The sequence below is a fragment of the Erinaceus europaeus genome, chromosome 4, assembly GCF_950295315.1.
Source record: "Erinaceus europaeus chromosome 4, mEriEur2.1, whole genome shotgun sequence".
Taxonomy (NCBI): Eukaryota; Metazoa; Chordata; class Mammalia; order Eulipotyphla; family Erinaceidae; genus Erinaceus; species Erinaceus europaeus.
In genome coordinates, this window is record NC_080165.1 from 48990569 (window position 1) to 49014328 (window position 23760).

Sequence of the window (23760 nt, forward strand, 5' to 3'; positions counted from 1 at the left end):
GCTGGGAGACAAATCACCTGGTAAAGCTTTACCATGTATGAGACTCTGCATTTGAGCCCTAAATATGAGCACCATGTACAGAACCAAGGGGGATCTCCATGGATAATGAATCAATGCTGTGATGTTTCTACCTATGGTTTTATTAAAGAATGAAAAAAAAAATTCTGTTGGATTTATGATATGAAATCTAATCTTTGTCTGAGCAAAACAGGCTCAATGGAGTGTTGAAAATGGGCTAGAATGACAGAATACAGAGTCAAGGAGTATTCAAATTTCCCTATGATCTTGGGTGCAATGGGAAGGAGAATTATAGATTATAGTTAATGGGAAGAAACATATTAGGTGTATTTTTCAAAATATAGGGAAGAAAACAGAGCAAATTTGAAAATACAGAATGGCAAGAGGAGGAGAAGAATCTGAACTCCAGCAGAACTCAACAGCACAGTACAAAAGTGGTGCATATTTAATTTGATCTAACAGTTAAGTTTGCTGAGAAGGACTCATAGAAGGATGTAGTGAGAAGGAAACTAAGCATCCGAGAGGCAGAGAGTGTTTGGAGCATGTTAGCTTTTAGCTTGGACAGAAAGTAAGTAAAGTTCTAAAGGAAACATTATAGCCTTCATGAAAACCTTTTACAGTGAACATTTTAAGATCTGTATGTGGAAACTTGTCCATGGTCAAGGCACTTAAATTAAATTTGGAGAACTTTTTTAATATTTTATTTATTGGATAGAAGCAAAGAGTATTCCAGAGGGAAGGGTTAGAGAAGAAGAGAGAACAGTACTTGTAGCACTGCTTCTCTGCTCACAAAACTCCTCCATCCCCTGCCCTGCAGATGGGGACTGGGGGCTTGAACCCAGATCTTTGTGCATTATAACACCAACTCTCAACTCGGTGAGCCACCACCTGGCCTCTGAAGAACTTCTAAAGCTCATTCATACCTGTCAAAGTTCATTAGTACTGATCTGAACAAAAGAGAAGAAACAATTCACCACACTTCACCCCTGATCCTTGGGTTTAGTTATCTGATTTTTCTTTGCCTTTTTGAGCAAAGCACAATGCTCTTATCCAAGTCACAAAGAAATTTATACTTCTAATAATAATAAAAACTTCCTTTTAAAGATGCCATGAATATATGGGCATGTGATATAGTAAGATCCTAACTATAAAAGATAGTATTCATCTGGATATTCAACATGAGCTAAACCCAAGGCTCAAATTCCCCAGGTTTCACCAACACCTGTGTGTGGATGAGGACACATCAGATAGCAACTGGAATTTCACTGGCTTATTACAGTGGCCCAGGTGATGGTCTTAAGACTGCCAGCCACATCCGCTATACTATCTGGTTGGCCTTAAAAGCCTCTCACACAGACCTAATTGTTGGGTCATCTTGAGTTCGTTCAGAATTGGATGCTAGATGTTAAGTCTAGTGACCTGCATAATCCAAAAGATGCTGTAACCCAGGAAGCAAAGAGCCTGGACCGAGAATAGGATGGGGTTGGGGACAATTCTCAAAGAGGCCGGTTGTTTCTGAAGGATGAACATGTTCTTTGGAGGCAGCAGCATATGAGAGAAAATGAACAGGGAGGAAATGCCATTCCTTGAACAGTAAAGAAACTGGGGCCTCAGAAGAGAAACAACACATCAAAGAAAAGGTGTAAGAATTCCACGCTTCCCTTGTATACTTCAGAGAACAAGTTTTACATATATATTTCAACACTCGGCAAGCTCAAGAATCGAGCAGACACACACGTGTCTGTAAAACCAAAACACAGCTGGTAGGTCTAATTTTAGTTCTCTCTGCATTGGCAGTGTCCTTCTATCCAATGAGTGCTGTCTACTCTTCCAGAGTTCATGCCAAGAGCTAGACTCAGCTGAACTCACTGCCGGCCTGTGTGCAGGATGCGGGGCAACACCTTTATGATCTTGGACTCCCTAGGAGAAATGGGGAGAAATATGGGGTTGAGGGCCGAAGCAGCTGTGTATGCTTTGGTATGACTTCAAAAGCTTAGAAGGAAGGACATTTCTTTAGTTCTTGCTACAGTCCTATTCCTGGGACTTGATTTGGATACTTTTAAAGTAGATAATCTAAAAGGCAGTCTTTTGAGGAAAGAAATAATACCAAATAATTTGTCTGATAGGTTGAGTGTCTAAGTCAGGGAAAAACCAGTTTGCTTGGAATAATGGTCCCTTGTACAGTTATTGTCCATCTTTCCAATGATAATTAGAGCAACAGAGATCCTGGCTGACAGAACCTTTGAGAGTCATGCTGCTTTGGCTTAAATCTGTCATTTACTGTGTGACTTTTTTTTATCCATTTAGTCTCTCTGTATCTTAGTTGATACATATAGAAGTATCTACCTCAGTACAACTTGTAAAGAATGAATGAAATTATACAGATGAAGTAAGACCTATATGTTGTCTGACATACAGCAAATGTTAAATAATTGTCAGTGATAACTAACCAATTGTTCTCACTTGGGCAAATAATATTCACAATGTAAGGGCAGACCCAGCTCCACAATTAACCAGTTCTACGACCTTGAGCAAGTTAGTTAAATTTTCTGTGTCTCAGTGTTTCCACTGATAAAATGAAGTTAATATCATAAACGTATTAATTATCTTATCCCCAGATAGTGATTATGGGAATTAAAGGAGTTAATATGTGCATTTGATAAGAATTATCTATTATTATTATTGTTATTATATGAGACTCAATTTTTACAGGTAAAAAGTGCAGTAAAGCTCACTGAACACTGAAATGAGAAAAAGCCTCATTTCATGTAGCTTTGGAGAATCAGAGAGAATTCGTATAGATACCAATTCAGTTAATCAGCAAAGATTATATAACAATGTACAATGTGTCAAGAATTAGTCATTACTGTAAATATCAGTAGTTTTATTCTAGCCATTTTTTGGTAGTGAGGGTATATTTTATTTTTTAAGATCTCTTTCATTTATTTTATATGAAAGTCTCACATGAGAGAGGAAGGAGAGAGGCTAGGCATAGGAGTCCTGCATTTAACCAGCTGAGCTGGTCACTCAGTCACTCGTGACATTTTAGTCACTGCTCCCAACACAGGTCAACCTAGTGCTGTCTGGTTTGTTAAGACAAAGCATTCCCAACACTCAGGCATCATGGTATATCTAAGACATAGCCAGTCTCAAAGTCAACATGAACCAATGAGCGAAAGTCTTTTCTTAGATGTTTAAACATTCCTCTGTGACAAGTAAAGATATGACTTAGACCAAAGTGATCAAATCAAGTCTAAAACTTGTAGGGAAACCTTGCATCATTACTGGAGAGGATCCTTTGACTACCTTCCTTCCACTCCCTTGCCTTTTCCTGTCAGGCTCACCATTGCTGGTCTGTTGTATTGCAAAGATGACAAAGGAAAAGAGACTAATGAGGATGGTGCCACTCAGTCTCCTGATTCTCCCCAACTATGGATCCTTGGATATCCTTGTCTCCATTTGCCCTCAGCAAATAAACATCATTAGGGACAGGAAAAGCAACAAAGACCCAGAGATAGTGCATGTTTCCAATAGAGTTCACTGCTTCTTCACTTTGTCCTGCACCACCCTTGAGCCAGTCTATAGCTGAGAACACTTTCTAAATCATGACACCCACTCCTATGAAAAAGCTAAAACTAAAGGCAAGCATACATGTGTGTTCTCAGCCTTGCCAGGTTCTAGCTGCCACATCCCATGCATGTTTCTTGCTTCCTTCAGCTCTTTCTGTTTTCTGTGAATAGCACCCTCTATGGGCTATACTTCCCATGTGTTCTCACCTGAACAGAAAGCCTGCCATGGGAGGAGAGGGGAGTTTTTCCAGGTAAACAATAAAGTGTGAGACACTGGAACCTTTGTCCTTTTGTTGCCCATTTTGAAGGAATTCAGACTCTTCTTCCAGCGAGACCATTTCCATTTTCTAGTCTTTACTTTTTCTAGAGTCTTACCTTTATCCCAATTCAAGAGAACTGGACTGTAGAGTCAGGAATTGGTTTGCCAGACACTGAGACTTGATAGATTCCCCAGTCTATCCTCTGCTTGGATGAGGGAAAATAAGGAAATGGATTTATGATTTCCTACTCTGTCTCAGAATAGAAAGGAAGGACACTCTCTGGCTTGGGAAAAGACAGAAACTTCATACATTTCTTTATTTTTCTTGTCTTTTTCTTTGATTTGCTTACTTTCAATTTAACTCAATTGACTGCAAAAAGGATCTCAAAACCTATAGCTGAACATGCCTGGGGTTCATATCGATCAATATATTTATTTATTTGCCTTCCTTCTTCCACCCTTGTTGACCCCCCCCCCCCCCCCCCCCCACACACACACACACACTACACCTGGTTCTTGAAACTTGTCTGGTTCAACATTTCACTGGTTTGGTTAAGTATCTTGTAAGGAAATCATTTATAATAAAGCTGGTATGCTCGGGTTTATCATTTCTAAGTGTGGGTCAGGATTTAGTTCGCTGTGTTAAACTCTCCATGCTGCATGTGATTTGTCAAGCTTTGTCAGGAACAAAAAGTTCCGGGATGTGCAAAGCAGGACTGCTTGGTTTCCATGGAGATACTGCTAGTTAGGCTATGGAAATCCTGAAAAGGCCAGAGGATGAGTGACAATACAAGGATTTAGCAGCTGATCTGAAGAGCCAGACTGAATTAATGAGATTTTTCACAGAGCGTTATTAGCAAGGCTAGCACCGTATGGTTCTTAGGCCCCGTTTTCTCAGCTGTAGTCTTGGAAAACAGAAATGGAAAGATTTTAATTGCTGTTGTTTAAACCCTTTAAGTTCATTTTAACCTGTAACATTTTAAAGATGTAACACAAAAAATGGGTCCTCTCTCTTTTTCACTACTCTTACTGTTGTTGTTATTATTAATTTTTTTTTTTTTTTTTTGTGGCAGTTGCTCTTTATCTGCATGGAGATGGAAAATTCAGTAGTACTTATTATATTGAGCAGCTAATTCCCAAATACTATGAACATATGACTGTTCAAAGTAGGTTATTTGGTGTTTCATTTAGAGCTGAGGGACAGGTACTATGTCACTGGCTTTATACTTCCTAGGGGCAATTTCATTATTTATTATAAACCGCTGATGGAAACTGTTAACTCTAGTGGGTCAGTTTGTACACTTATCTATCTAGTGTGTCAACATTTTTGGAACTTGGATGCATATTTCTGGAAACAAGCAATTTGTATAGTTTGTGCATCTAGTTCCACACATCACCACTGGTATAGTTACCACCAAAAGGAACAGAAAATGTAAAAAAGTCTTCATGACCGTGTTCAGATCAGTTTCCTCCAAAGCCTGAGAGTTGTGCTGTCAGAAAGGTTTCTTCTTTGCAAAGGCTGATGCCAGGACTTCTAAATTCAGCACCTTTTTTTCCTTCTTCTACTACTGTAAACCACTCTCCAAACGTAAACATTATTTATGGGTGTGATTAGCTTAGTTGCCTTTTCCTTTCCAACATTTTTCTGTAGAAACCCCCTCATAAAATGTCAGTGTCTGCCACCTCCTGAAATCAGCCAGTGTGGTGAGGGGAAAGCCGCATGCCACAAGCTGCTCTTTCTTGCTGGTTTGTGAAAGGGCACATTCCACATATGTTTATCTGAGATGTAAAACCATAATGTAACTGCTGAGTAATCCACAACAAAAGCACATGTAACCCACATTCCCCAAATTCCTGTACAGTAGACTAATCCACTTAATCTCACTGTTAGCTTCCCCAGGCGGGAATTTCACAGTCTCTTTTGATTTAGCAGTTTGTAAAATCTCTGATTATGTGCCGTTGCCCTCTTGTTATTGTCTTCTTCCTAAATGAGTCTACTAGGAAGGAACCAGGAAGTTGAAATAGGGGTCAATATGCCCTCTTCCTTCTTTAACTGCTTCATCTATACTATTGCTATCTATTAAGTGTTTAGCTCATTTGGAAAAAAAAGATTCCACTGATGTATTTTACTTTTTAAATTTTCTAATGTACCTAGTCTATTTTGTCAATCTATGCTAGTTCTTCCAACTTAAATTGATCGCAGATATATTTGAATTTGTATGCTAACAATTACAAGTACAAGAAAGTACTAATACAAACATTTATTAAGTTCTACTTCATAAAATTTGTCAACTAGGTCAGGAGATAACTTACCCGGTAGGGTATATAGTTTATTATGTTCATGGTCTAGGTTCAAATCACAACACCACAAAGAGTATCATGGCACCTGGGGAAGCTCTAGGACTTCAGTGTCTCTCCTTGAATGAAAAAGTTGGCCTAAGAGTGGTGGAGTGACATGTACAAGACCCCATTTATAGCACACAAACACACATACACACACACACACACACACACACACACACACACACACACACACACACTACCTCCACCACCACAATTAAACTTTTTGTTCTATCAATCTCTTAAAAGATGAAAATTCAAACTATGGACTAGGAGAAAATATTTGAAGTACACAAGTCAGACAATTTACATCCAGGATATATAAATAGCAATTATAATTGATATTTTGAAAGGTAAACTAAAAATAAATAGGCCAAAGACTTAAGCAGAAACTTTACAAAAATGATAAGCCCAAAGGTCTACTTATATACATGAAAGTTATTCAAAATCATTAGCAGCCTGGAAAATAAAAATATAATACATAATGATATACCAATATACAATGACTAGAGGTCTAAAACAAAGTTTATTATTTATGATTTTTAAACTAGAAACTTTTGTCTGGGAAGATTTATGGAAAGAGGAGTTTCATATATAATGAATAGACGTTTAAACCCAAAACACTGAAAAACTGTCATTATTTTACTAAATGTAAGCACACATTAACCCTATAATTAACCATTTCACTTTTAAGTGTTTACCCAACAGAAATCTGTACATCAAAATCTAGGTGCAGAACTATTCATAGAAGCATTATTTGTGATGATCCCAAATTAAAACAAGTTAAGCATTTATCAAGAGTACAATACCAACTTTAAATCTGACCCCACTGCATTGAAAGGAGTTTCAGCACTGTGGTATCCTCCCCCCCCCCCTTCCTTCTCATTATCTCTTTTTTTTTTTTTCTCTCTGGAAAAATTTCCCAGAGCATGAAGCCTGGGCAATGAATAGATAAATCAACAAGTTGAACAATGGATACTTTTATATGGCATATTACTACAATGAGATATTCATATATACAGCAATGGGAATGAACAAATTCTTCAATACCATGGACAAACCCATAGACATGATAGTTAACAAAATGAACCAAACATAAAAAGCATTCATGTATGATATAAATAATATAAAGTGCAAATATGTAAAGTATGGGGTTAGGTGATAGAGCACACACATTACCATGCTCATAGGACCCAGGTTCTAGTCCCAGATCCCCACCAGCAGAAAGGAAGCTTCATGAATGGTGGAATAGTGTTTTGGTTCCCTTTCTCTCTCTTTCCCTATTACTTTCTGTCTCCATTAGAAAAGAAAGAGAGATGAAAAAAAAAAAAAAAGGAAGGAAGGAAGAAAGAAAGGAAGGAAAGAAAGAAGGAAGGAAGGAAGGAAGGAAGGAAGGAAGGAAGGAAGGAAGGAAGGAAGGAAAGAAGGGAAGGGAAGGGAAGGGAAGGGAAGGGAAGGGAAGGGAAGGGAAGGGAAGGGAAGGGAAGGGAAGGGAAGGGAAGGGAAGGGAAAGGAAAAGAGAAGAGAAGAGGAGAAGAGAGGAAAGGAGAGGAGAGTGGAGGGGAGGGGAAGGGAGGGGAGGGGGGAAGGGGGAGGGGAGGGGAGGGGAGGGGAGGAGAGGAGAGGAGAGGAGAGGAGAGGAGAGGAGAGGAGAGGAGAGGAGAGGAGAGGAGAGGAGAGGAGAGGAGAGGAGAGGAGAGGAGAGGAGAGGAGAGGAGAGGAGAGAAAAGAAGGTAGCCACCAGGCACCAGGGACAGTGATGGTGTCATGCAAACAATAAGTCCCATCAATAACCTTGGTGTCAAAAAAGAATGTGAAACACATGTATAATGGTTCAAGTAAGAAGAAAGGTTATACTGGGAATGGTAGTAATTAAAAACTAAGAGTTATTGGAATGTCTTGAAGTGATAGTAATGTTCTATATCTTTATCTGAGTAAATGCTTCATGTGTCTGTTCACTTTATAAAAATCCATTTAATTAAAAATATTCAAAATCCAATTCAGATATTTTGTTTATGGAATTAATTTTCATGCTTGGAAGAATAGTTTAAAAGTGTGATATTACTTGACTATTTATTGCATGTTCTTTAGCATGTAAGATGATGCTAATCTGAGACGGTGGCTAAGTACTAAACTTTATTACTGTCTGGGGCTCTGTTAAACTGCCCTGCTCCATCTCCCTCGGCTACACACCAGACAAGTTTTTCCATTAGTTTTGGTCCCTAGAATTTTTCTGCCTAGCCTCATTTCTTGAAGCTATCAACCAACACTAATAAGGTAGAGCATGAAGACCAGCTTAAGAGAACCACTAATTCCTTCTACAAATGTGCAGTGACAAAAAAAAAAAAAAAAAAAAGAAGTATCACCCTCAGCGCAGATCTTTCTAGTGAAGGTAATAAAAAAGTCACTAGGAGTATTTCTGGCTTGTATGGGATATGTTACAAGTTATAAAATAAAAAATAACATTTGTTGTATAAGCATATGTTCTAGACAATTTTCTAAATATTCAAAATGTTTTAATCAATTTGAAAACATAATGGCTATATCAGGCAAAGCTGTATGCTTGTATCCCTCCAAAAAGTCCTATGTTGAAACTCTAATCTCCAATGGGATGGAATCTAGAGGTGGGACAATAGGAAGGTAGTAAAGTCATGAGGGTGGAATCTTCTTGATGGAATTAGTGCTATTATAAGGAGACATGCACGGAGCTTATTTCCTCTTTTTCTCTGATTTTCACCTGGTGAGGATTCAACAAGGAAGTTGTCAGAAAACCAAGAAGAAGGTTTCACAAGAATCCTACTGTCCTTGTACCCTGTTCTCAGGCTTCCAGCATCCAAAACTGTGAGCATTACTTTTTTTTCTTATTTAAACCACCTAGTAGGGCTGGGAAGATACCATAATGATTATGCAATAGACTCTTGTGCTTGAGGGTCCAAGATCCCAGGTTAAGTTCCCAGCACGGTGAAGCTGAGCAGTGCTCTGGTCTGTCTCTCTAAAGTAAATAAATATATAAGCATAAAAACACCCAGTCTATGATATTTTGTTGTAACATCCTGGACTAAAACAAATAGAAAACCTATGTCTCCCTGATGAAGGGATGAAGACATAAAGCAATTGAAAATATGTCAGATTTCCCACAACTAGCATGCAGGAAAACCAAGTACCTTTTTTTTTCTAGTAAAGAAAGAACAACCTCTTGTTCTCCCATTCTCTGTTTTTTGATGTTATTGTTTTTTTAAATATATATAGGTATATATATATGTGTATATATATTATTTATCTGATAGAGATGGAGAAAAATTAAGAGGGGAGGAGGAGATAGAAAGGAAGACAGGCAGAGAGACCCCTACAGCCCTACTTCACCATTCATGAAGTTTTCCCCCTGCAGGTGGGGATCAGGGCCTTGAACTTGGGTCCTTGTGCACAGTAATGTGTTGGTCTATTTATATAATCATTGTTTTGTCTGAGACCTGCCCTGTCTGCAGGGCATTGGTTTAATCCCCATTGGTTCACACTCTCTTTTACTCTGCCCCCTCTCTTAGTCACACCCTGTTTTCCACCATTTAATCCCCACTGGTTTGCACTCTCTTTTTGCTCCTCCCCCTCCCCTAGTCACATCCTGTTTTCCACCCTACCACTTCCTTCCTGGAAACTATAAATGCAGATTCTTTTCTCAATAAACAATGCACTGCTTCCCAACTCAGCCATGAGTCCCTGGTAGTCTGTCTCCCACCCGTGAAGCTAGCCCGGCATCTGGCACCCAAATGCCAGATGGACTGGCAGTAATGTGTGCACTTAACCAGGGACATCACCACCTGGCACCCCAGGTAACACTTTTTTTTTCTAGAGTTCTAGTCACACATACCAGAAAAAAAAATACTAATATTAAACTCTTGGCTATTCACAGCCTTTGTTTCTTCAGTTTCAGATGATCCAAGGTGTTAAGGTTTCTCTACAGAAGCCAGCTCTTTGAAAAGTTAGCTGTATAGCAGAAGGATGCCCCTGGGAGTCAGTGCCTAGACTTGAGGATAAAAAGGAACAGTGAGAATTATAACTTCTTTGTGTTGATTGAACCTGGTGAGTGTAGGTCTAAGTGTTGCCTATATAAAAGACAAATAATAATAATAAAAATAACAGAGAAATGTAAATGTTGGTATATAAAGATCTTGAGCAACGATGACAAACACTCTAAAGGAAGGGACATTTTCTTACTATACGGTGCTCCACCAGCTCCCCCTCTGTGCTTTGCTCCAGAACTAACCTTTTCTGAGCTTTCAACAGTAAACTTAATAAAGATTGATATCTACGACAAATGCTGTCAACTTCTATGCTGCAAAACTTAGTCACTGTGCAAAATGGACCAAGGAAAATAAATAACCCGAGGAATGATGGAGTGTGTAAATATTGATATGGACACCATGTGCAAGGAAGTTGGATGAAGGAAAAAAAAAATCATAGTGGCAAGTTGCTGTGTCCTGGCTGAAAGCAGAAAGGTCTTTTCATGTTCCTTTTATTTTCAGCATGGCATTATTTTCAGAATGGAAGTATGCTCTGTAGGCTAGTTGGTGAATTCTTGATTCCTACCCCAAAATTCTCAAACAATCATTGCTTTAATTAGATAAAAATTGCAGGGAAAGAATGCATGTATGAACCTAATGACTGTGAGCATATTTTAAAATTTATTTCATAGATATACCTACATAATCTAATTTCTAGATGCAAGGTTTTCAAAATTTGGTATTTCTAAAATTTAACTATGTTTGATGTAATAGGATTTCTTTTTGTTCAAAAATATCCTTATTATGTTAATGTTGTTGCCCACAGAATACTTTCATCATGGCATTGTATCTACTGAGTGACTAACTAGTAGTTGATATTTTTAACACAGAAGCAAATGTTGTTTGCTACAAATGATACTATATTAAAACCAAATGAGTAAGTATAATGCACTTTTATAAAATATAATATTGTACCTATTTTCTTTGTATTATGATAAACAACACAACATAAAATAACCACTTGAGTAGTTTTAAAGTGTATGATTCAGTGACATTAGGTATATTCACAGTGTTCCATTCTTACCATTAATTCTTGATTTTTTGGCATCCCAGGCAGAAATTCAGAACTCATTCAGCAATAAACCCTCATTTCCCCTCCTCATAGCACCTGATAACTAGTATTCTACCTTCTGTCTTTATGAATTTGCTTACTCTAGGTGTCACATATACAGTTGTTTGATTTCTCTCAGCACCATGATTTCAAGGTCCACTCTTGTTATAGAGACAGAATACCGTTTCTTTCATGGCTGAGTAATGTGTATCATTTTATGTATCTGTTGATGGGTATTTATGTTATTTAATGAACTTCTAGCTACTGTAAATAGAACTGCTACTGCGATGGGGTTTACAATCAACAACATTTATACCCCTTTCCCATATTTGGGAGCTTCTCTCTATCCTGATCCAGCTTTCTGGTCCTTTTTCCAGCCATGACATCATCTCCCCCAGACAATAACTTGAATCCACCTGTATATTAGATGTAAGGCTCAGAAAGAAACAAGAAAGAGAGAAAGAAAGAAAGAAAGAAAGAAAGAAAGAAAGAAAGAAAGAAAGAAAGGGAGAAAGAAAATACTAGTATAGTCATGGGCTCTTTGGAATATAACTAAAATAGGACTAGCAATCTACAAAATCGAGACCCCCCCCAACTCTGAACTATATTCCAGCCTTTAGGTTCATGATTAGTCAAGAATTTGACTCTATATGTTAGCTCTTTATTAAGCCACTATGTTCCAGACTTTAATAATGCTAACTGGACTTCCCTGGGCAGAGGAACCCACCAGTGTGTCCTGGAGCCCCGCCTCCTCAGAACCCCGCCCCACTAGGGGAAGAGAGAGACAGGCTGCGGATGCAGCCAGACCTGCTAACGCCCATCTTCAGTGGGAAAGCAATTACAGAAACCAGACCTTCCACCTTCTTCATCCCATAATGATCCTGTGTCCATACTCCCAGAGGGATAAAAAATAGGAAAGCTATCAGGGGATGGGATGGGATACAGAGTTCTGGTGGTGGGAATTTTGTGGAATTTTGCCCTTCTTATACTATGTTTTTTGTTAGTGTTTCCTTTTTTTAAATATTTTTTATTATTTGTAATATTTTTTTATTTTCCCTTTTATTGCCCTTTTTGTTATTGTTGTTGTTATTGATGTCGTCGTTGTTAGACAGGACAGAGAGAAATGGAGAGGGGAGGGGAAGACAGAGAGGGGAGGAGAAAGATAGCTGCAGACCTGCTTCACCACCTGTAAAATGACTTCCCTGCAGGTGGGTAGGGGGCTCGAACCAGGATCCTTATGCCAGGTCCTTGCTTTGGGCCACGTGTGCTTAACCCGCTGCACTACTGCCAGAATCTCCAGTGTTTCCTTTCTATAAATATTTTTTTTAATTCCACCAAAAAAAAAAACCTGCTACTGTGAATACTGATATGCAAAAGGTCCTAATCTCTGTTTTCAAATCTTTTGGGCAAATACCTAAGGATAGAAATTTTAGATCACATGACAATCCTATTTAAATTTTAAGGAACTACCAAATTATTTCCCTCAATTCTACTACAATCCATATCAATTATCTTTTTAATGAGTATAGATATTCAGTTATATGTATGCATATAAATACTTTGTAAAATAGGCATGAGCTATTGAATATTTACATTCCATTTTCTGTTGAATTTATTATAAAAATAAGTATTTATGACTATTTTCTGCCCACCTTCAATTATTTTATCAATATAAAGTACTAGATAAGTACTAGATACTAGTTTAATTGAATCAAAGATATAAGTAGGACTTGAAATTTATACATCTAATTTTCTTCTTATTTTTTTTTAAAGGAAACAATGAAGAACCTTCCATACTACTACCACCAACCTCTAAGATTGAACTGGAGAATTTTTACACTTTAAAAAAAAAAACACATATGTGAGAATCTGATCAGTGAAAAAAAAAAAAGTATATGTCAGCTCTTTTGTCATCTGGATAGACAACTCTGGAAAGATGAAAGGCTTTATAATATCCAACACCGGTCTGAGATAAATGTTTTTCAAGGAAGCATGACTTTCTTTCTTTCTTTCTTTCTTTCTTTCTCTTTCTTGCTTCCTTCCTTTCTTTCTTTCTTTCTTTCTTTTTCTTTCTTTCATTCTTTATTCCTTTCTTTCTTTATTCCTTTCTTTCTTTCTGAATATAAAAAATCTATCTTTAATATGAAGTGGCATGTAGTTTATATTAATAAAAAGTTTGTTCTCACCTCCCTACACATATGCTGAACAAACATTTTAAAGAATATGCTCACTTAAAGCCAAATTGTAATTGTAAATAGTGACTTCCTATTTTTTCCAACATATCAAGTCCTAATTAGAGCTTTTGTTCTTTTCCCTATAATTAATCTCTAGGTTTATCACATTCTGTTGAAAATATTCAGTGACTCACATCACCTGTGGGAGAATTCTGAACTCTTTGGCTTTATATCCCTTCCTAGTTCTTCCTAGCCTGAAATTTCAAACTGCATTTTCAACCCTGCTTCTTATTCTTCTTCCAGGTACATCTCCCACAGCCAATTTAGTTCAATTCCTATATCCTAAACTTCCTCAAAGCTTTCCACTGGTATGCTTTCCATCTACTCCTCTTCTCCCTTACACATCTTTTTCTCTTGTCATATCCAAAAGCTACAATTCTCCCCTCCCCCCCAAAAAAAAAAAACCTCGTGTCAACTATAATTTCTAGCATGCTCTTAGCTGTAGTTACAATTATCCAATGGCATTCCATCCTTTTTGACCCCAAATTCTGAGATCTCTTTTCTGCCATTCTTTTCCAGATTGTAGTAGGAAAATAGAATAAAAATAGACACTCCATCCAAACCATACTCTACGAGTTTGTTAAGCTTAAACATTTCAAGAATTTATATGGAATTTCTATAGTAAAGAAATTAAAGATAATTTTATTAGTGTGTATTAATTAGTAAAAATAACATGCCAAGTCTATGTTGGAGAAATTCTCTGGAGAATTGTCTTCCCTTCCCTTTGAAAAAATAGAGTGATTCTTCTGCAAGCATCATATTTTATCATTCATTGTTTTGTTTTTTTCTTTTGTTTTGTTTTTGTTACATGTTGCCTCACTAACCAGAAAGCATAAAAGCAAGTCAAAACCACAATAAGATAACTCTTCCTACCTGTTTAAATGGCTGGCATCAAAAACACCAGAAGTTAACAATTGTTGTTGGACATGTGGGGATAAAAGAAACCTTTGTACACTGTTTGCAGCAGTTTAATTTAGTCACATTGTTTTAATGAAAGTTCTTTAAAAAAAATAGAGCTTTCATACAATTTCACTTACAGATAGCTTGGAGGTGAAGCAGTTCTTCAGGTGTCTTTCTCTCCCCTTCTCTGCTTTCTCCTCTCAATTTCTCTCTGTCCTATTCAACAACAATGACAGCAATAACAACATCAATAACAATAGCAATGATAAAAAGGGAAAAATTAAAAAATAAAATATGTATCTCTATGTTAATTATAGTGCAACCTGTAATAGTCAAGATGTAGAAACAACTTAAATGGATAGTCACAGATAAATAAGTAAAGAAAATGTCACACACACACAGGCATAATTTTCAGATATAAAACAGAAGAGTATCTTGGCATTCACAGCATTATGGGTGAAGCCTTAGGGGATTATGCTAAATGATCAAGTCAGAGAAAGGAAAATACTCTGTGACCTCACTTACATATGAAATATTCAAACAAAAAACCAAATCCATAGATAAACAGAAAAGACTCATGGTTTCCAGAGGCTAAAAGTTGGGCTGTCAAAATGTACAAAGGGAATAAAAAATATAAGTTCTTAAAGAAATTTTTAAAAAAATACAGGCTCTTATCTATAAAATGAATAAGTTATGAGGATACAATGCATAGTACTACAACTATAGTTAACGACATATTACATATTTGAAAGTTGCTAAGAGAGTAGATATCAAAAGTTCTTATTACAAGAGAAAATGTAACTATGTATGGAATATATGTTAACTAGACTTATTATGGTGATATTTCACAACATATACATAGAATTATTATGTAGTACAACAGAAACTAATAAAATGTTATATATCAATTATAGCTTAATTTTCAAAAACAGTGATTCTCAGACTTAAGTGTATGTTAAAATCATAAAGGCTGTTAAAACACAAATTGCTGGGCTCCACCTCCAGAATTTATGATTTAGTAGGTCAGTAGGGAGCCTGAGAAACTGTATTTCCAATCACCTCAAGATCTGCTGGCAAAGCACCACATTGTCAAGATCTCTGACTTAGATGATGTTGTTCTTAACTTCCTTCAAACACCTTTAGATCATCATTTTGGTTAGTGATGAAGAGCAAGAAAGCTAATAGATAAAATAACTTTACAGGCTGTGGTAATCATGAAAGTTACAACTATATATTATGCATGTGACAAGTTTTGCTTTAAGAGAATTATGGTAAAGAGAATTGGCTTTAATAGGAAACAACATTTTCTGCACAGAAATGAAGTGCATATCTTGACCACACATCAACTCAGATGATTAAAATTTTAGACTGCTTATTTCACAAAAGCCAGGGGACAATATTTATGTGATATGCAAAAATAACATGGTAGGCTTATAAAATGTTCAAAGATACATATCATATGCCTTGGATAAGATAATGTAGTTTTTGAAGCAAGGCTCTATTTCCTTTCACTTCAAGGCACTTGTCATCTAGCTAATGTTTACTACACATTGACCAATTCAATCTACTAGGTGTATTAGCACCAAGAAAATACTAGTCAAAGAAACACTTAAGAATGTGAAATGTGGTAGACTATTTTATGACCTTTCCACATGGACTCTGAATTTGACCATGTGACTTGCATGCAATAGCAACAAATACTATGAAGGAATAATTTGATAAGCTCCTACACACTGAATTTTGTCCTTGGCTGCTCTTTTGTTGACCTTCTATCATAAGCTTGGCTATGAGTAAATAGAGAAGGAAAGGAAGGCAGGGAGGGAGAGAGGGGGAGACAAGGAAGCTAATAGTCCCAGCACATCCAGTGCTGCAAAGTAGAATGCATGGAAGTGTGGAGAAGAGAGGTAAAGAAGGACAGATCTGATGCAACTCCTCCATATGGACACTCCCAGAGGGGAAGATTCTGCTGTTTAGCATAGCATATTTTATGGAATTCTACTCAGGGTAATCTAATTCCAGGTGTCACTATGAAACTATGATATATATATATATATATATATATATATATATATATATATATATGCAAGATAGAGAAAAAAGAGAGGCATGCCTTTCTTATTTACTTTAATATAGCTCTGTGCAAGATATGAGCAATTCATTCTGACTTCTTTAAAGTACACCCTGGATGTGTGGCCAAGAAACTGTTTCCTTCCATCACAGTGACAGAATGTCTCATGCAACACTACTATCTCTCCTCCCTCCTCCTCCATTGCATGGATTGAACATCAGAGCTCAGCCCCACAGATTCTTGTCCCTGCCTCTGACACTAATAACCTTGGAATTAGCAGAAGAAAAGCTTGGCATGTGTGGAAGCCACCATAAGAGAAACTGTCCCAGAAGAGAGGTGCTAACTAGTGAAGACATATGACTCTGAGAATGATTTCCTAACTCTAAAGGAGGGAGATTCTGGCACTGTGCCAGGAAACAGAAAAGGCATAAAGGGAAGAACTAATTTGGAGCTGGCAAAGAGAATTTCTTTTTCTGGCTTATTTAAGCACATAGATATGGAATTCACACAGGGAAGAGGAATCTGACTACCAGATGGAGCTGCTGAGTGAGGCATGATGTCAACAATGCCATCAACAATGCCTGAACATGAAAGGACACATTTTGACAGAAAGGAAGCTATACAAAGAACTATGCTTGGTGGACTGGGTGGGTTCACCTTATACTTAGTATTTTATTCCCATTTGAATCCCTTGGAGGCAGAGGTTGAGTCTATTAGGTTGGCCTCTTATTAAAGAAACACCACAATCCAGCCTTTCAAAGACCTTTTAAGCTACTAAGGAAATACAGACAGCTAAAAGGCAGACATAAGGCCCTTCCAGGAACTCAGATGCATCGAAGTTGGTATGAAGCATCACCATGCTGGGGTTCAGGGATCTGATATTTATTCAAGTTCATCACACGTGATTCTCTGCTCTCAAGAAGCATCCATTTTAGTTGCATGATATGCCTTAGTGCTGATGGAAATAATGACTGCACAGAAATATGGCTGTGGTATAATTGGGATGCTCATGGTAAACCTGACCATGATCTCTCAGCAGCTCACTTCCTCTATGATTGAGGCATATTCCTGAAATTCTTTTTTTCCTCACCTTTCCAATGCTAATATTAATACTACTCTTATGGGACTGTGTTGAGGGGTCACTAAGGGAATGTTAGGTGTAAGAGTTTACTGGAAGGTAGAGGGAGGTTAAGACTTTATAGAGGAGACAGACTTTGTGCTTCCTTCATACTGTCAACATGGAGCCCTCTATGCTGTAGTTGTTAGGAGACTTCATGAACCCTACATCTGTCCTCACCATTATCATGCTAGGCTCAGATGGCATTATATCCTCACCAGAGGGCTCCTTGTGGGAGCTTTGGCTCCTTTGCTTGAACCTGAACAATTAGAAGGGCATTTTGTGTTCCTCTGCCTCCTGCAGTCATACTAGAGGGCTGTTCCTCAGCCAAAATAGCACTCATAACTCATTTAATTTACACAAAGAATAGAGAGATCTTGGCTTATATTCAACAACAACAAGAACAAAAATAGAGCAGAGCTAGGGCTGGAAGGGAGACAAGGGAGCTCTTTTCTGGATAATCAGCTATGTGCTATGATAGAATTCTTTTTCTGCAATGTGGATTGTGGCACCCCTCCCCCCATTTCATAATAAGGGCGATAAGAATGTGGCTCCCTCCAGAAGAGGTTCATGACTTGGCTGGAGTGTTTGCTTTGCTGACACACAAATCACCTGAGTACACAAAACACCCCATGCTTCTTTGCAAAGCTCACCCATGAGATATAGGCAAGGCAGTTTGACTAAGAACAAAGGAAGGAGTGAAAGAGGAAGAAATTCCAAGAGCTGTGGTCTGGACATACTGAGCCTTCTTCAAATTAGGTTAATGTTTATTTAAAAAGTTCAAATTGAACTGAAGGCTTTTTTCCAAACTTTCTGACACTGGCCATGGCTCCATATACTGTCTCCGAATGCAGTATGATAAACACTGCAGAACACATTACATCATTTCAAGAGAAGCATGATGAATCACAAATTCACACTGAAGGAGAAGCAATGAATTCCAGACTTCTGGAGATAGTACACTAGTTCTCCATGCCTCTTTACTCTAGAATTTTCTACTGACTCTTCCCGGGTCATTGTGCTTGTGTGCTAAACCAGGTGTGCCACCACCAGGCCCCAAACATTTTTTTCATTTATATTTATTTATTCATTTATTTTTAAATATTTATTTATTCCCTTTTTGTTGCCCTTGTGTTTTTTTTAATTGTTGTAGTTATTATTATTGTTATTGATGTCGTTGTTGGATAGGACAGAGAGAAATGGAGAGAGGAGGGGAAGACAGAGAGGGGGAGAGAAAGATAGACACCTGCAGACCTGCTTTACCACCTGTGAAGCGACTCCCCTGCAGGTAGGGAGCTGATGTCCTGAACCGGGATCCTTACGCCTGCCCTTATGCTTTGCACCACCTGCGCTTAACCCACTGCGCTACCTCCCAACTCCCTTCATTTATATTTATCATGATTATTTTAAGTTCCAACACTTCAATACTTCTGTATTAGGTGGTACCAGAGCTGGGTTCAAACCTGGGCACAGGGCAAAGCAGACATTATTCAGGTGAGTTCTTTTGCTCCTTCACTCCATACTGTGCAGTAGATAATGTTCACAGAACTGCCTTGTTAAGATTAAGAAGGTGGTAGCCCATGTTCTTCAAGGTGGGAGCCCCTGTCACTACACTGTTCATCATTCCTCCAGAGATCTTTGTGGTCAGGTTTAACTTTAAACCTTTACAGCAAATTAGCATAGGGGTGGGGCAGGAGACATCAGTTTCCAAGAGGGTGACCCATCAGTTTAGGGGTGTACTTGAGGCAGTTGCTCAAGCATCATAATTCTAGATTATTTCTCCACTTTCTAAAGAATCTGGGCCTCACTCCTGCACTTTTTCACAGTTCCCAGGCCATATTTTCATTCAGATAAAGACAGAAAGAGACATACATGAAGAAAAGGAAACCCCAAGGCACCAGAGCTTCCCCTCGTGCTATAACACTCCTATGTGATGCCAGAGTCTGAAGATAGGCTGCTTGTGTGAATAGATAGCAAGGCAGACACCATGACAGGTAATCTCTGTCAACACCATATTTCCAAATTCTAGCAGGTATTAGAGCTGCATGCAACCCCAAGCCTTGAGATAGCAGACAAGATTACTGTCCAGTGTAACAGATGTCTGTACTGAAGAGGCAGTCAGGGATTTTCCTTGGTCTCTTGGGAAAAGAGGTAGGAGGAATAAAGAGACCAAAACAGAATGTCCAAAATTTTCCTTCAACCTCTTTTCCCACCACCTCTTCCAGCCACTTTGCCTAGCAGCCAGGCTGTAGACACCTTTCCCATCCCTCCCCCTCTCCCCTTGCTCCCCCCACCCACAGGAAATGAAGTTGTCAATCTAGAGTGAAAGAGACTTGTTTAAGGCAAAATTTAAGCTTTTGTTTGTGGTTTTCCTCTGATTGAAACTCAGGAGACACAGTTAAAATGTCTTCGAACGGAGTTCAGGTAGTGGAAGAAGTTTATGAAGGCAAAAATTACAAAGAAAAGAGCTGGAGAGTTTTGATTCCTACCGACTATGCAAATTAGCTAACCAGTATCTACTAATGACTAGCAGATAAATCAACTACTTTCGAAACCTTCACTTTCGGGACAACATTAACCAAGAGCTACCTTTCCCATGCCTACACCAGTCATCATATTTGACCAACTTTCACCTGTTTATCAATTACCTAATTTGCATAGCCAATAGGAATCAAAACTCTCTAGCCCTTTTCTTGTAATTTTCACCTTCATAAACTTCTTCCAATTTCTGAACTCCAGAACACCATTTGAAGATATTTTAACTGTGTCCCCTGAGTTTTAGTCAGAGGAAAACCACAAACAGAAGCTTAAATTTTGCCTTAAACAAACAAGTCCCTTTCAATCTAGACTGACAACTTCATTTTCTGTGGGAGGTGGTGGGAAAAGGATGGGAAAGGTATCTGACTGCGGCCTGGCTGCTGGGCAAAGTGACTGAAGGAAGTGGTGGGAAAAGAAAAGTTAAAATCATTAGTAGGTTCATCTCTTCATGCTTATATTTCTTATTGTTGGAACCATTAAAGTAGAACCCAAATGACATCTTACTCAGTAACCATGAAAGAATTTGGAAGATTCACACCTAAGAGCAAAAACTAGATGGCATTTTAGTTTCCTTGGACTTTATAATTCTCTTTTTCTGGTTCTTCCTAAGTTAGAGAATTAGCACAAGATCTAGATTCCTTCTCTGTCTTTTTATCTCCCCCTTCCTTCTCAATTTCTCTCTCCCTTTATCCAAAATAAATAAAATGAGAGAGAGAGAGAGAGAGAGAGAGAGATATTTTTGGTGCAGGGCCCCAGTGTTAACTTTAATTGCAATGCAGAAAATTAAATAGGGTTACCTGCATTCAGGTGACAGAGAACTGGGAGGATATTAAGAACCAGGCCCCACTAATATCTCCAAGATACTTCAGGAAACTGTAACTAGATTTGTAATTTCTTGTATATCAAACCATTTGTTTTGCTTTATATCTTAATGTTTTTCAGCCACCAAGTTGCAGGTGCTACCATGATGCCAACCTGACTTCCCTGGGCAGATGACCTCACCGATGTGTCCAGGGACCCCTTCTCTCCAGAGCCCTACCCCACTAGGAAAAGATAGAAACAGGCTGGAAATATAGATCAATTTGTCAATGCCCATGTTCAGTGGAGAAGCAATTGCAGAAGCTTGACCTCCCACCTTCTACACCCCATAATGATACTGGGTCTGTACTCCCAGAGGGATAAAGAATAAAGAATAGGGAAACTTTCAATGGAGGGGAGGAGATATGGAATTCTGGTGGTAGGAATTGTACCCCTCTTATCCCACCATCTTGTTTAGCATTATTAAATCATAATACATACATACATGTTTGTGTGTGTATGTATGTATGTATGTATGTATGTATCAGCTCCTTATTTCTCATTACTCAAAGTGGTTAGTCTAAACTATGCCTCCACTATGTCCCCTCACCCAGCCCCACTTCTTAGTTTATTCAAGCTGCTATGACAAAATACTACAAACTAGTTGACTTGTAAACAACAGAAATGTATTTCTCACAGTTCTAGAGATTAAAAGTTCAAAGTCAAGTTGTCATCATGGTTGGAATCTGATAACTCTTTCCTGAGTTGTACAGTGTTGACTTCTTGCTGAGTTTTCATGGTGGGAGGAGCAAATGATCTTTGTGTCTCTCTGATGTCTCTTTTATGAAAGAGCTGCCTCCAGTCATGAGGGCTCCACTCTCATAACCTCATATACCATCAAATGTACTCACTCCTTAATACCATCAAACTGAGCATTAAAAAGGTTATTATATGGGGGTATATGGTGGGGGTGGGTTAGAAATGCGATTAAACCATGAAAGGGGAGAAAGATATTTTAGGGGGGCACAATATTTAGACCAAAACACCCGATTAGAGGAGACCCTATAGTTTACACAAACTATCTCCACTGTAAGATCTTAAGGTGCTCTGAAAATAAACACAGTCCAATTAAATGGGAAAGCAAAGGCTACTTACTTATTCAAAGCCAACCAACATCTCTTGCATTTAGGCAGAGACTCAAAGGTTAATAAAAGAGTAGAAAAGGTTCATGATTTAAAAAAATGAAAAACTTCAGGTATGTCTTTTGAAGCTGTTGACTTGGGAAGCTATAGGTTGGTTAACTAGAGGCAAAGGTATCACATGTGATTGGTGAGGGGCATAGTCAGCTTTCTCTGGTTAGTTCTAGGTTGACTATTTAAGGTTGATTGTCACGGAAGTTATTTTTTAGCTTCCGGGATTGTCACTAGAGATAGGAACAGGGTCTCCTACCATGCTGATATCTGGCTGATTTCTTAGACTCATTACTGTAGATAAGGTGATTGTTTTCTGAATAAATTGTTTCAGGTTTTGAGTCAGAATTTTTTAAATATTTATTTATTTATTCATTCATTCGATAGGGACAGAAAAATCAAGATAAAAAGGAGAGAGAGAGGGAGACCTGCAATACTACTTCACCACTTATGAAGGCCCCTTCCCCCAACAGCTGAAAACCAGCGGCTTGAACTCAGGTGCTTACACACTTAACATGCGTGCTCAATTGAATGTACTACCACCCAGCACCTTGAATCAGAACTCTATATCTAAGTCTGATCTGGACATTGTCTATTTGTGTATTCATTCACTTGCTGTCATTGAGGAGCTGAATTTATCTCCAAGAAATATAAAATCCATTTGTTAACAGTACTTGGTTCTTCTGTTTCTTTTCTGCCTCCTGGCCTTTGGTGTTTAAATCAACTCTTTTTAGATATCCCTAAAACAATCTTCTACCACCACCACCATCACTCTCTTTACTCTTCTTAACATCTTCCAGCTAGGAAAGGGCAGAACTTACCTGCCTTTTCCTGTGAATCTTTGCCACTGGTGTTTCTAACTCCTAGAGGAATAACTTTTCTACCAGTTGAATACGTTAAGATCCCAGCTGCTTCCAGTTGGTGCTTATTTGATCAAAGGGGAAGATAAAGGGACTCATGGGCTACATAAAAAAAAGAATAGTATTATTATAAGATACTGTTATCTTGCTTTAAATCTGATTTTGTTGAATATAAAAAATTGGAATCTCAATTCTTTCTTTTACTTTGCATACCATATGTGATGCACACCCACAGACCTTTGGGCAAGAGACCCTGGAGCCAGTAAGAAAGACTAGCCCATATTTGGTAACTGAATAGAATAATTACATTAGTTTTTTTTTTTTTTTTCAAAATATGGCTCCCATTACAGAAGGTATCCTTTATACTGCTCTCAGAGAATTCTTTTGTCTTGCTTGTTTCAACTAGCTTTCTTTGTAGGAGCAGAGGTTAATAGGGAGAAATGAAACTATTTCTTGTGCCCTGTTTAGAAATGATCTCTTCCTCTTTATTTTAAGTGCTGGAGTATAAAGTCTCTTTTATCCTCATAGTAAAGGGCTTCATCTTCTCAGAAGGATCTCCTTTGACATTCCTATTTCTTCTCATAATTTGAGCTCCCCACCCCCCACTCACTTAAACCTTAACCAGCAGCCCATCACTTTTAAGGATCTACCCACATACCTACCTTTTTACGGCAAGCTCTCTTAAAATTTCTGTGTGCGGGTGGGGTATGCATATAATATCAAGCTCTATTCCTTCCTTGTCTTGATCACTGTTATAGGC

At 38.1% G+C, this 23760-nt stretch overlaps 1 long non-coding RNA gene across 1 annotated transcript; it reads right to left on the reverse strand.

Annotated features, from left to right (window-relative positions):
* Positions 1 to 1661: 1661 nt before the first annotated feature.
* On the reverse strand, positions 1662 to 4404 carry LOC132538279 (uncharacterized). Its single transcript, XR_009549681.1, has 3 exons — positions 4356 to 4404; positions 3963 to 4049; positions 1662 to 1938 (listed from the first exon to the last, which is right to left on the reverse strand). It is a non-coding gene; the product is annotated as an uncharacterized LOC132538279 (long non-coding RNA).
* Positions 4405 to 23760: the final 19356 nt, after the last annotated feature.